Below are 13,107 nucleotides of genomic sequence, written 5' to 3'. Positions count from 1 at the left end.
AGCATCTGCAGTTCCTACCATCTCTGAAACATCAGAAATTCATGTACATTTAAAAAATATTCGTGGACTGTGGGCACTGGTAAAGCAGCACTTATTTCCTATTCCTGACTGCCATTCAGAAGGTAGTGGTGAGTTGCTTTCTTGACTCAAAGTCCATGTGGTATGGATGCAAACACAGAATTACTAAGAAAGGAGTTCCAGGAGACAAAAATAGAAATTGCTGGTAAAGCTCAGCAGGTCTGGCGGCATCTGTGGAGAGAAATCAGAGCTAACGTTTCAGGTCAAGTGATCCTTCCTTGTAAGTTCTGAGGAAGGATCGCTCAGCCCAAAACGTTAACTCTGATTTCTCTCCACAAGGGCTGCCAGATCTGCTGAGCTTTTCCAGCAATTTCTATTTTTGTCTCTGATTTACAGCATCTGCAGTTCTTTTGGTTTTTATTCAGGAGTTCCAGGATTTTGACTGAGCAAAGGTGAAGCAGTGAATTTACAAGTCAGCGTGGTGTGGGACTGGAGAGGGCATTAGCAGGTGATGCTTGTCCCCATGCGCTTGTTGTTCTTGTTCTAAGTGATAGAGGCTCCAGGTATAAAAAAGTGCTGTCAAGGTAGCCTTAACAAGTTGCTGCTTTGCGTCTAGAACATTTTATACACTGTTGCCATCTTGAATTGGTGTTGGAGGAAGTGAATGCTTAAGTGGCAGTGTGAACTCAAATCAAGCAACTCCTTTGCATTGGATGGCATTCAGCTTCTCAAATATTGTTGCAGTTTCAAAGATTTATGAATGCGTTGAATATTCACACTCCTGTCTTGTACCTTGAAGATAATGAATAGGCTTTGAACAGTCAGGAAGTGAGTCACTCAACAAAAAAAAAAATCCAGTTTCTGAGTACAATAGCGAGTCAACCTATTCATGTCGCTGATCTAATTAAGTTTCTGGTTAACTGTAATTCCCATAATGTTGATAATTGGGGATTCATTGAATACATGGCAGATCGTTTTCGAAAAGAAAATTATAACTGTCATTACTTGGTTCTTGTGTGATGATGAGAATGTTACAAGAAACTAAAGGGCAGAAGTAGGCCAGTTGGCTCTTTGAGACAACTCTGCCATTCAACATGCAACAAGATTATGACTGATCTTCTATCTCAATGCCGCATTTCCACTTGCTCTCCATACCCCTTGATGGATTTAATATCTAAAATTTATCAATGACTTTCTTGAATATACTCAGGTGAACCAGCCTCCATAGCCTTGTGGTAGGGAATTCCACAGGTTGACCACACTCCGAGCGAAGAAACATTTCATCATCTCAGTCCGAAATGGCTGACACCATATCCCTCATTCTAGACTGCCCAAACGTGGGAAACATCCTCCCCACATCTGATCTGTCTAGTCCTGTTAGAATTTTCTACAGGTCAATCAGATGCCCTTTAATCGTCTAAATTCTAGTGAATACAGGTCCAATTGAACCAATAACAATCCTGCCATCCGTGGTATCAGTCTAGTGAACCTCCTCCTGTGGCAAAAATTCCCTCTCTTAGGTAGGGAGACTAAAACGGCACACAATACTTCAGGTGCAGTCTCACCAAGGCTTTGTAAAACTGCAGTAAGATACTTCTACCTCCGAGGTTAAATATAACATTTGCCCTCCTAATCACTTGCTGCACCTGCTTTTTTCCTATTATTGTCTGGTGTACAAGGACATCTAGAATCCTTTGTACATCAACATTTTCCAATATATCACCGTTTAAATAATATACTGCCTTTCTGTTTTTCACATTAACGTGTATAATTTCACATGTATTCATGTTACCCTGTATCTGTTTTTCCACAGACTAAACTTGTCTAGATCACCCTGAAGCCTCCTTGCACCCTTCTCACAACTAACAATCCTACCTGGTTTTGTATTGCATTTGATTCTGTCAGCTGAGTCATTTATATATACATATCATGAATAGTTAGGGCCCAAGCACTGATCCCTGCAGTACACCACGTCACCACCTACCACCTGGAAAAAGACACATTTATTTTTACTCTGTATCCAATCTGTCAACTAATTCTCAGTCCATGCCAGTATATTACCCCCAAAGCAGTGTGCTTCAGTTTTGCCCAGTAGCCTCTTTCATGGGACCTCAAAGCCTTCCTGAAATCCAAACACACCACATCCACTGGTTCACCTTTATCTATTTGTAAAACATGAAAAATAGAGGACCACCATTCGGCCTTCTAGCCTTTTCCGCCATTATAATTGAATCATGGCTGACCATCCAACTCAGTACTCTGCTCTCGCTTTCTCCCCATATCCTTTAATCCTTTTAGCCCCCAAGAACTTTCTCTGACTCCTTGAAAATATTCAATGTTTTAGCCTTAACGACTTTCTGTGGCAAAGAATACCACAGGCTCACCATTCTCTAGGTAAGGAAATTCCTCCTCATTGCAGTCCTAAACAGCCTATCCTGTTTCTTTAGGCTGTAACTGCAGGTTCTGGACTCCCCAGTCATCAGGGACATCCTTCCTGCCCAGTCCTGTTAGAAACCTATGAACTTTCACGAGATCTCAGAATTAAATGGGGTAAATCTTCATTGCACTCCCTCACAGCCAGAACATCCATCATACGATAAGGAGATCAAAACTGCACACAGACACTGTACAATTGCAGTAAAATTCTCTCACCTTGAAGGGCAACATGCCATCTGCCTTCTTCGCTGTCTGCTGCACCTGCATGCTTACTTTCACTAATTGGTGAACAAGGACACCCAGGTCTCATTGCACCTCCCCACTTTCCCAATCTATCACCATTTAGATAATAACCTTCCTTCCTGCTTTTGTTATTAAAGTGGATAACCTCACATTTATCCACATTGTACTGCATCTGCCATGCATTTGCCCATTCCTCAGCTTGCAGAAATCACACTGAAGCATCTTTACATCCTCCTCACAGCTCAACCTCCCACCCAGCCTTGTGTTGTCAGCAAACTTGCAGATGTTACATTTAATTCATTCATCTAAGTCATTCATATATATTGTGAATATCTGGGGTCGAAGCACTGTGATTATGCTACTAGTTACTTCCTAAAAATTCCACATTAAGTCAGCACCTGACTTGGTCCAATCCCATTAATGCTTTCCAAGTGCTCTTTATCAAGTCTTTTCAACCAGAATCTAGCAGTTTCCCCATTACTGATGTTGGACTAACTGGTTTGCAATTCTGTTTTTTCTCTCCCTCCTTTAAGTAGTGGGGTTACGTCTGCCACCCCCAGATTCTATAGAATTTTGGGAGATGACCACCAATGCATCCAATATTTCCAGGGACATTTGCTCTGTACCCTGGGATTCAGGTTATCAGGCCTTGGGGATTTGTCAATCTTTAATCCTATTAATTTCTCGAGTACCTTTTCTCTCACTCAACTAATATGGATTTTCTTCAATTCCTCCTTGGTTTCCCACAAGTTCTGGGAAATCATTTGTGTCCTCTTTTGTGAAGACTGATCAAAATAATTATTCAATTTTTGTGCCATTTCTTTATTTCCTACTTTAATTTCCTTTCATTTCTGACTGTAATGGACCCACATTAATCTTCATATTTGTAAAAACTTTTAGTCAGTTTTTAAATGTTCCCTGCAAGTTTATCCTCAAACTCCAAGCTGTTTATCTGTCTAATTTTCAGTATTATCCATGTCTTGCTGCAACATTATCTGAAGAATTACAAATGGAACTAAACACTAAACTAAACCAAATTAATCATCAGCGAACATTTGTCACTTGTTGATGGATTGTTGAAGTGATTGGGCCTTGACAAACTTGCTGATGAGGCTGCCTACTACCAACTGCTGCTTTTCAAATAAGGTATTTAAAGGAGGCCCTCATTTCCCCTTCAAATGAACATGAAATGTCTCATAACAGTTTCAAGAGGAACACCGTATGTACCCCCTCAAGCAACATTATTAAAGTATCATCTTTTCTCGTTGCTCTTTGGTGGATCTTGCTGGGCACAGATTTGTTGTACTTCTTTATATATTAAAACAGTAACAGTACTTTGAAAATATGAACAAGAGTGGCAGGATATCCAGTGGCAGGTATTTTCTAATTAATCTGTTCAGAAATACGACTACACACCTCTGGAGCAGGTGGGATTTTGAACCCAGGCCACACAACCACTGCACCACAAGAAACGGAGGATGTCCACTCATTTGCTTCAATTAAGTTTCAGTTCTTTTACAGTTTGAGAATCTTTGATTCTGAAATAAATAGGGAGAGAGGGGGAGGCAGATGGAAGATGGATAAAGAAAAAGATAGGTGGTGAGGAGACAGACAGGTCAAAGAGGCGGGGATGGAGCCAGTAAAGGTGAGTGTAGGTGGGGAGTTAGGATGGGGATATGTCAATCCAGGGAGGACGGACAGGTCAAGGAGGCGGGATGAGGCTGGTGGGTAGGAGGTGGGGGTGGGGCTTGAGGTGGGAGGAGTGGATAGGTTGGAGGAAGAACAAGTTAGGGAGGCGGGGATGAACTGGGCTTGTTTTGGGATGCTGTCGGGGGAGGGGAGATTTTGAAGCTTGTGAAGTCCACATTGATACCATTGGGCTGCAGGGTTCCGAAGCAAAATGTGAGGTGCTGTTCCTACAACCTTCGGGTGGCATCTTTGTGACACTGCAAGAGGCCCAGGATGGGCATGTCGTTCAAGGAGTGGGAGGGGGAGTTGAAATGGTTTGCGACTGGGAGGTGCAGTCGTTTGTTGCGAACCGGGCATAGGTGTTCCACAAAGCGGTCCCCAAGTCTCCGCTTGGTTTCCCTGATGTTGAGGGGGCCACATCGGGAACAGCGGATACAGTATACCACATTAGCAGATGTGCAGGTGAACATCTGTTTGATGTGGAAGGTCTTCTTGGGGCCTGGGATGGGGGTAAGGGGGAGGTGCAAGGGCAGGTGTAGCACTTCCTGCGGTTGCAGGGAAAGTGCCAGGGGTGGTGGGGAGTGTGCAGCAGACGAGGGAGTCATGGAGAGCGCAGTCCTTCCGGAAGGCAGATAAGGGTGGGAAGGGAAAAATGTCTTTGGTAGTGGGGTCAGATTGCAGATGGCGGAAGTGCCGGAGGATGACGCGTTGGATCCGGAGGTTGGTGGGGTGGTACGTGAGGATGAGGGGGATTCTGTTTTGGTTGTTATTGCGGGGAGGGGGTGTGAGGGATGAGTTGCAGGAAATCGATAGACACAGTCGAGGGTGTTTTCGACTACTGTGGAGGGGAAGTTGTGACCATTGAAAAACGAGGACATCTGGGATGTCCGGGAGTGGAATGCCTCATCTCTAGAGCAGGCGAAGGAATTGGGAATAGGGGATGGCATTTTTGCAGGAAGGTGGGTGAGAGGAGGTAGCTGTGGGAGTCAGTAGGCTTGAAATGGATATCGATTTCCGGGTGGTTGCCGGAGATGGAAACAGAGAGGTCCAGGAAGGAGAGAGAGGACTTCACAAGCTTCAAAATCTCCCCTCCCCCGACCACATCCCAAAACCAGCCCAGTTTGTCCCCGCCTCCCTAACTTGTCCTTCCTCCCACCTCAAACCCCACTCCCATCTTCTATCTACCAGCCTCATCCTGCCTCCTTGACCTGTCCGTCCTCCCTGGACTGACCCATCCCCTCCCTAACTCCCCATCTACACTCACTTTTACTGGCTCCATCCCCGTCTCTTTGACCTGTCTGTCTCTTCTCCACCTATTTTCTCCTTTATCCATCTTCTATCCGCCTCCCCCTCTCCCTATTTATTTCAGAATCCCCTGCCCCTCCCCCATTTCTGAAGAAGGGTCTAAGCCCGAAACGTCAGCTTTCCTGCTCCTCTGATGCTGCTTGGCCTGCTGCGTTCATCCAGCTCTACACCTTGTTATCTCATGATATAAATACAAGTACTTTTGCCTGATTATTTGTCTCGCCTAGTTGAATAATCAAAGTTGTGGAAACAGACTACAATTCAGTATTCTGAGGGGAGTTGATAGTGTGGAGCAGTTTATTTGAAAAGTGTCTTACAAGAATAATAAGAGTTTTCAGTATTTTTTTGATCCCAGAATTATGATAAAACTTTCAAAGTATACAGGCATGTGAGAAATCCTCATGGCAGTTCAGGGCCTTAAAATATCCAAATCATTTGTTTAGTCAGTTTTGTGTTAAGTATGAAAATACAAATTAGGACTATGGTGGGCCATTCAGCCCTCAGGCTTGCTCCACCATTCAATGAGATCATGGTTGATCTGAATGTCATCGCAAAACCACATTCTCATTTACCCTCCATAACTTTTAACCCTCTTCATTAACAAGAATCTGCCTACCTCTGCCTTAAAAATATCCAAGATTGTGCTTTCACCCCATGTTCAGCAAGAGAGCTCCAAATGTTCTCAACCCTCAGAAAAATATCTCTCTTTTAAATAGAAGACTCCTTATTTTTAAGTGATAGTGACCCCTGGTTCTGTATCCTCCTATGGGAGGAAACATCGTGTCTACATCTGCCTTATCAAGACTACTCAGGACCTTATGTTTCAATCTAGTCACCTCTTGCTCTTCTAAATTTTGGTAGATACAAGCCTGGCCTGACCAACCTTCCCTCCTCAGAAAATCTGCCCATTTCAAGTATTAGTCTACTAAACCTTCTCTGAATTGCTTCCAATAGATTTACACCCATCCTTTAATAATGTAACATATAATGTGCACACTACTCCAGATGTCCTGTCACCATTGCCCTGTATATTGGAAACATAAATTCCCCATTTCTGTATTCAATTTCCCTTGTGATAAGAGATAATAATCTATTAGCTTTCCTAATTTCTTGCTGTATCTTCCTAAGCACCCTGTGCAATTCATGCACAAGTGACACCTAGATCCTTCTGCATCCGAGCACTGCAATCAGTTGCATAATTGTTTTTATTCTTCCTGCAAAAATGGACAATTTCACATTTTCCCACATTTCCCATTTGCTACTTCTTTGCATACTCACTTAACCTATCTATATATTTGTGTAGAATCATGTCCTTGTCAAAACTTACCTTACTATCTACCTTGGTGTCTTCAGTGAATTTGGTAACCATAACTTACATCTTTTCATCTAAGAATTTAGATAACTTGTAAACAGTTGAGTCCCAGCACTGATCCCTGTGGTAGGTCACTCATTATATGCCAGCTAGAAAAAAAAGACGATTTATGTCTACGCCCTGCTTCCTATTAGCCAGCCAATCTTCTAACCATGCCAATACACTACTCCCTACACCATGACATTTATCTTCTGCAATAATCGCTGATGTGGCATCTTATCAAACGACTTCTGGAAATCTAAGTTTAGCCTCTGGTTTCCCTTTATCCAAAGTATGGGTTACCCTCACAAAGAACTCCAATGGATCAGTCAAACATGATTTTCCTTTCACAAAACTATGTTGACTCTGCCTGGATGCCTTGAACTTATTATAAATACCCTGCCATAACTTCCTTAAGAATAGATTTTAACATCTGTCATGTGGAAAATGTTAAGATGACTGACCTGTCATTTCCTGATTTCTGTCTCCCTCCCCTTTTTCAATAAAGGAGTTCCTTTGTTATTTTCCAATTCAATAAGACCATCCTGAATCAAGACTGCTTTGGAAAATTAAAACATCAATATCTCACTAACCACTTCTTTAAGGCTTTAAAATAAAGCCCATCAGTACCTGACTGCATCAGCCTGCAGCTTCGTCAATACTCTGTACCACTTCTCTAATTGTTGTGATTTTCCGGTGTTCTTCTCTCCCATTTCCCAATTTATCACTGCTTCTGGAATGTATTTGTACCCTCAAAGGTGAAGACAGGTGTAAAATACTTGTTCAATTCACCTGCCATTTCCTTATTTTCCATTATTAATTCTGCAGTTGGATCGACAGAAAAACCAACACTTTGGTAACTCTTTCCTTTGAATACAAAGATAATCTCAAGCATGACAAAGGTCACAAACCATAAGAAATAGGAACAGAAACAGGCCATTTGGCCCTTCGAGCCTGCTCCATCATTCCATGGGATCATGGCTTATCTGAAATTCCTGATGTCCACTTTCCTGCCCTTTCCCCATAATTCTTTACTCTCCTACTGATCAAGAATCTATCTCTGCCTTAAATATACACAATGACTCTGCCTCCACAGCTCTCTGTGGCAAGGCAACCCAAAGACTCTCAACCATCTGAGGGAAGAAATTCCTCATCTCAGTCTTAAATGGGCACCCACTTATTCTGAGAACATGCCCTCTGGTCCTAGACTGTCCCACGAGGAGAAACATCCTCTCAACATTTAACCCATCAAACCCCTTAAGAATCCTATATGCTTCAACAAGATAACCTCTCATTTCTCTAAACTCCAGTGAGTAGAGCACCAACCTGTTCAGCTTTTGCTCACAAGACAATCCCTTCATACCAGGGATCATCCGAGTGAACTTTCTTTGAACTGCCTCCAAAGAAATGATATCTCTTCTTAAATAAAAAGGACCAAAACTGCTCGCAGTAATCCAGATATAGTCTCAACAGCACCTTGTAGAGTTGCAATAAGACTTTCCTACTCTTATTTTTCAAATCCCTTGAAGTAAGGGCCAATAAGAGTCATTAGCTTTCCTGATCATTTGTCAGCTTTTTGCCCACTTACTTAAATCAATCAATATCCCTCTAAACTTTTTATATGCCTCTCTCAATCTGCCTTTCCACCTATTTGTGTCTGCAAATTTGGTTACAGTAGATTCACTTCCATTCTCCAAGTCATTAATGTATAATATAAACTGTTACAGTCACATCACAAATTCCTGTAGAACTCCATTGGTCACAGGTCATCAATGTGAAAAGAACCAGTTATCCCAACTCAGCGTTTCCTGCCCATTAGACAGTTTTCCGACCATTTCCCTTTCATGAAGCCAATCTGACTCTGCTTCATTGTATTATGGTTTTCCAAATGTTCTGCTATTACTTCCTTAATAATTGATTCCAATAATTTTCCAACAATAGAAGTTAGGCTAATCACCGTATACTTTGCTGCTGTTTTTCACCATCCTCCCTTTCTGAATAGGTGTGTCACATTGTCAGTTTTCCAAATCTCTGGCACTTCTCCAGAATTCAATGATTTTTGGGAAATTACAAACAATGCATCCACTATCTCTGTAGCTAGATCTTTTAGGATTCTGGGATTGTATAATGCAAGCCATTTCATCCTCAAGACTTACTTGCCATTAAGCCCCATTCATTTGTCTAATACTACTTCTCTGGTGGTGATGGTACTTAATTCATTTCCCATATTCTTTAGTAATAATAGGATGCTCAAAGCATCATCCACTGTAGAGACTGATGCAAAATAGCTGTTTAAACCATCTGCCATTTCCTTTCCTCCAAAACTGTCTCCAAAGTTTCAGTTTTAAAGATAATTTGATAAAAGCATTGATTTTTTTCAGTTACGCATAGAACAAGGACTTTTTTGATTGTGGTCTACAGTTATTCAAATAAAAAAAGTCACATATCAAATAAAAACAGAAATGCCAGAAATACTCAGCAAATGAGCTAGCATCTAAGCAGAGGAACGGAGTTTATATTTCAATCAATAAGTTTCCTTCAGAACTATATTGTTACCGTCTGACTGGCTATTTCCGGCATTTTCTGTTTTTATTTCAAATTTCCAGCTCTTGCAGTATTTTGCTTTATATCTGTAAAAGCTTTGGGTAACTGAGCAAATCAAAGTTGGATTTAAAGTTTGAAGAAAGTCCAATTCATATTGTATCGTTCCCACGTTGCTACTTTTAAAAAATATGAAACAGCCCATGCATAGAAGCTATGCACAAATAACTGGAGTCAGCAGTGGTGAAATAGCTAGACCTGAAAGGGGCCATTGTTTTGCCTAGCATCACTGCAAACTAGCCTGCACTGTTTAAAATAAACGCACCTCAAAGTGGAGGCTCATTCTGTCTGGTACAAGTGAACAGAACAGGGGAAAAAGGAGGCTCAAAGGTTGTGAAACTCTCCACTAGTCATCTTGAAAGAACAGGTGGAAAAGAGAAAAGATGTCCTTACCCACCTTCTGTGTGCTTGGGTAAATGGGCAAGCATCATTGACAAACAACAAATTAGTCAAGATTCATACCTAACATTCCTATGCTTCACCACTCCCTTCGATACCTAACATTGCTGGAAACCTCACACCCACATCTCAAATTCCACATATTGCCTGTTCTTCAAATGCAGCAGCCACATCAGCTAAACAAATTGCACAACTCACGATGATGGACTTTCCTCTCTTGGAGGCAGAAGAAACCTAAAGGTGGATTGGCACATGTGCACGTCCTAACCTCATGGAGATGAGAATGCTGGTCAGAACTGGAATAGCCATTGCTAACCCTGCAGCCAGTGGCGAGAATCATTCCTCATCCCTCTCATCAGACCCAACTTCACTCTCAAGCCACACATTCCAGACCTACAAGCTGCAGATAAAGTAAGCTTGCATCTCTTACTTTATCCCCTCCCCCTCAACCACAACCTTACAATCATGCCTTTTTGCCTTTAAGATATCCAAGCAGTGGAGGAACATAAAGAGTGAGTGTGGCACAGTGTCACTTGATTTCACACTCAAAGACCCGAGTTCAAATGTTGATGGAGTGCACGTCTCAGAGAACAAATTAGTGGTGAAGTTGCTCATGGTGAGACAACGACCATGAGTGGGTTGCAACCAGAGCAGGGAGCAAGGTTACAGGTGCCAACTGAGCAGAGCGCAATGTCAGGCAATGGTCAGGCTATTGCAGAGGATTCAGGTGAGGATTTTGGTAGGACAGAAGAACTTGAATCGATGCACACAAAGAAATACTTGATGCATCTGAAAGCCTACCAAAAAAGACCTGCTGTCAATGTTAAGGAAACGGTGATCAACTCCATTCAATTATTGTGGACTTCACAGCTATTGAAGTAATTTTGGATTGTAGCCCTTCTTGCATTATAAATTTTGAAGCCAAGTTGCATAAAACAAAGAAGCATAAACAATGCTTAATGTATAATTTGATTTAGTGGTACTAGTTGAAGCATACTTGTTACTACATTGAGAGGATGCTTCTTCTCTTCTTCAAATTGTTGCACAAGATCTTTCACATCCTGCCAAGAGGATACATGCTGTCTCAGTTCAATACCTTCAATATCATACCGAATTGTCAGCCTACATTATCTATTAGTTTATGGAATTGGGCTCCAAACCATGACTTTCAAATTGGGAGGCAAGTGAGCTACCATTCAACCAAAACAAACTTCTTGGGCAAAAAAAAATCCTTAATAATCATCCTCAACCAGAAAAGATATTTGACAAAGCAATAAGAAGTAATGCAATACAAAAACACAAGAATTTGGAGTGGAGTTTGCTTTTCAGCTTTATTAAGCCTGTTCCACTATTTGTTAAGATCGTTGGTGATCTAATTGTGGCCTTAACCTTCAACATGTTTCTTGATAAAAAAGAATCTACTCACCTAGCCTTGAACACTTTCATAGAACCTGCTTCCACTGCTCGCTGGGGAAAGAAATGAAATCCACAGACTTGTGACCCTCAGAAAATAAAATCTTCATCCGAGTCTCAAATGGGAGAACCATGATTTTGAAACTGTGCCCCTCCATTCTAGACTAGTCCCACCAATCCACTTAGAATTTTCTATTTCAATAAGATCATCTCTCATTCATCTAGGCTGCTATGAATGTAAACGCAATCTATTTAACTTTTCCTCATAAGATAAGGCTTTCTGCCCAGGAATCAGCTAAAAGTACCTTCCCCAAACTGTTTTTGGTACAGTTATGTTCTTTCTTAAGAAAAGAAAAACTGTACACAGTACTCCAGATGCTATTTAAGATTCTGTACAGCTGTAGCAACACTTCCCCTTCCCAGCAGGTACGCTGTGCCTGCATACCTTTTACTATTCATGTACCAATTATGAAGATAGTGCACTGATATCAGAAATTGCTTATGACATGAGCATCTCATGGCTTTTGAAAGAGGTAAGTCTGTATTTTTTTTTTAAATATAGAATCCCTACAGTGTGAAAACAGGCCCCTTGGCCCAACAAGTCCACACTGACCCTCAGAGCATCCCACCCAGACCCAGCCCCCTAATCTACACATCCCTGAACACTATGGGCAATTTAGCTTGGCCAATCCACCTGGCCTGCACACCTTTGGACTGTGGGAGGAAACCAGAGCACCTGGAGGAAACCCATGCAGACACAAGGAGAATGTGCAACTCCACACAGACAGTTTTTGCTAGTTAAACATAGGAGAAAGTAGGAGTTCTATTAACACAGTCCAGCAATAACGCAGATTCATTCTTTTGGACTGGGATGCGGGCTTCACTAGCTGCACCAGCATTTATTGTCCATTTCTAATTACTCTGGAGGTGGTGGTGGTTAGTTGCCTGGTTGAACCACTGCAGTCCATATGGTATACTACAATTACAATGCCTTAGGGAGTTCTATTTTCTACTCTTGCTGCCAAAGTGAGAAATCCACTTATTAATGGACCAGATCAGGCCCCCCTCAAACTATTTTAAGAAGGTAGTCTAGACCTTTATTTTACTTATTTTAAAAGGTAGATGTGAAGTGCCATGTTCCAGATGCAATGCAACTGATCAAACTACTCAATGTAAAGCAAAACAATTTACTTAAAGAGTATAGTTAAAATATAAACAAAAGAAAGAGGAATTTAGAATAATTTAACTATTGGAAAACTTAACCAAATTATAGGCACAGTAACTATTTCTAATTAACTATTACAATACAGTAACATTCCGTAAACACCTCCCTTGGCAAAAAGGCAAATTCAGACATGGATTCTCACATGCAGTTCTCCAATCCAGGAGGAAAAAACATCAAAAGAAGATTCAGAGTGGAGCAGCCAGGAGACATTCACTGAAGCTTCCAACTCGAGACCCCAAAGGCTTCTGCTTAAAACTAAACCTAAAACCAAAAAAAAAAACACTAGAAAGCCTGGTCTGACAGAGCTGGCCACACCCAGGCTGCTTCCATTGTTCCAACTTTAAAAGAAACCCAAGTTTTGTCTTAGAGACAGTTGTCACCTCTGCCTTATAGCCTCTCCTCAAAAACAAAACCAGGACAAAATAAC

General features: G+C 41.5%; 1 protein-coding gene across 8 annotated transcripts in view; it reads right to left on the bottom strand.

Annotated features, from left to right (window-relative positions):
- The window catches only part of slc10a7 (solute carrier family 10 member 7), a 252,486-nt gene that overhangs the window by 232,805 nt on the left and 6,574 nt on the right, over positions 1 to 13,107 (bottom strand). The window lies entirely within an intron of this gene.

The sequence above is a fragment of the Rhincodon typus genome, chromosome 1 (assembly GCF_021869965.1).
Source record: "Rhincodon typus isolate 14 chromosome 1, sRhiTyp1.1, whole genome shotgun sequence".
In the NCBI taxonomy this organism is placed as follows: domain Eukaryota; kingdom Metazoa; phylum Chordata; class Chondrichthyes; order Orectolobiformes; family Rhincodontidae; genus Rhincodon; species Rhincodon typus.
Note: the sequence above shows the minus strand (reverse complement) of the source record. Positions and strands in the feature narration are given on the sequence as shown.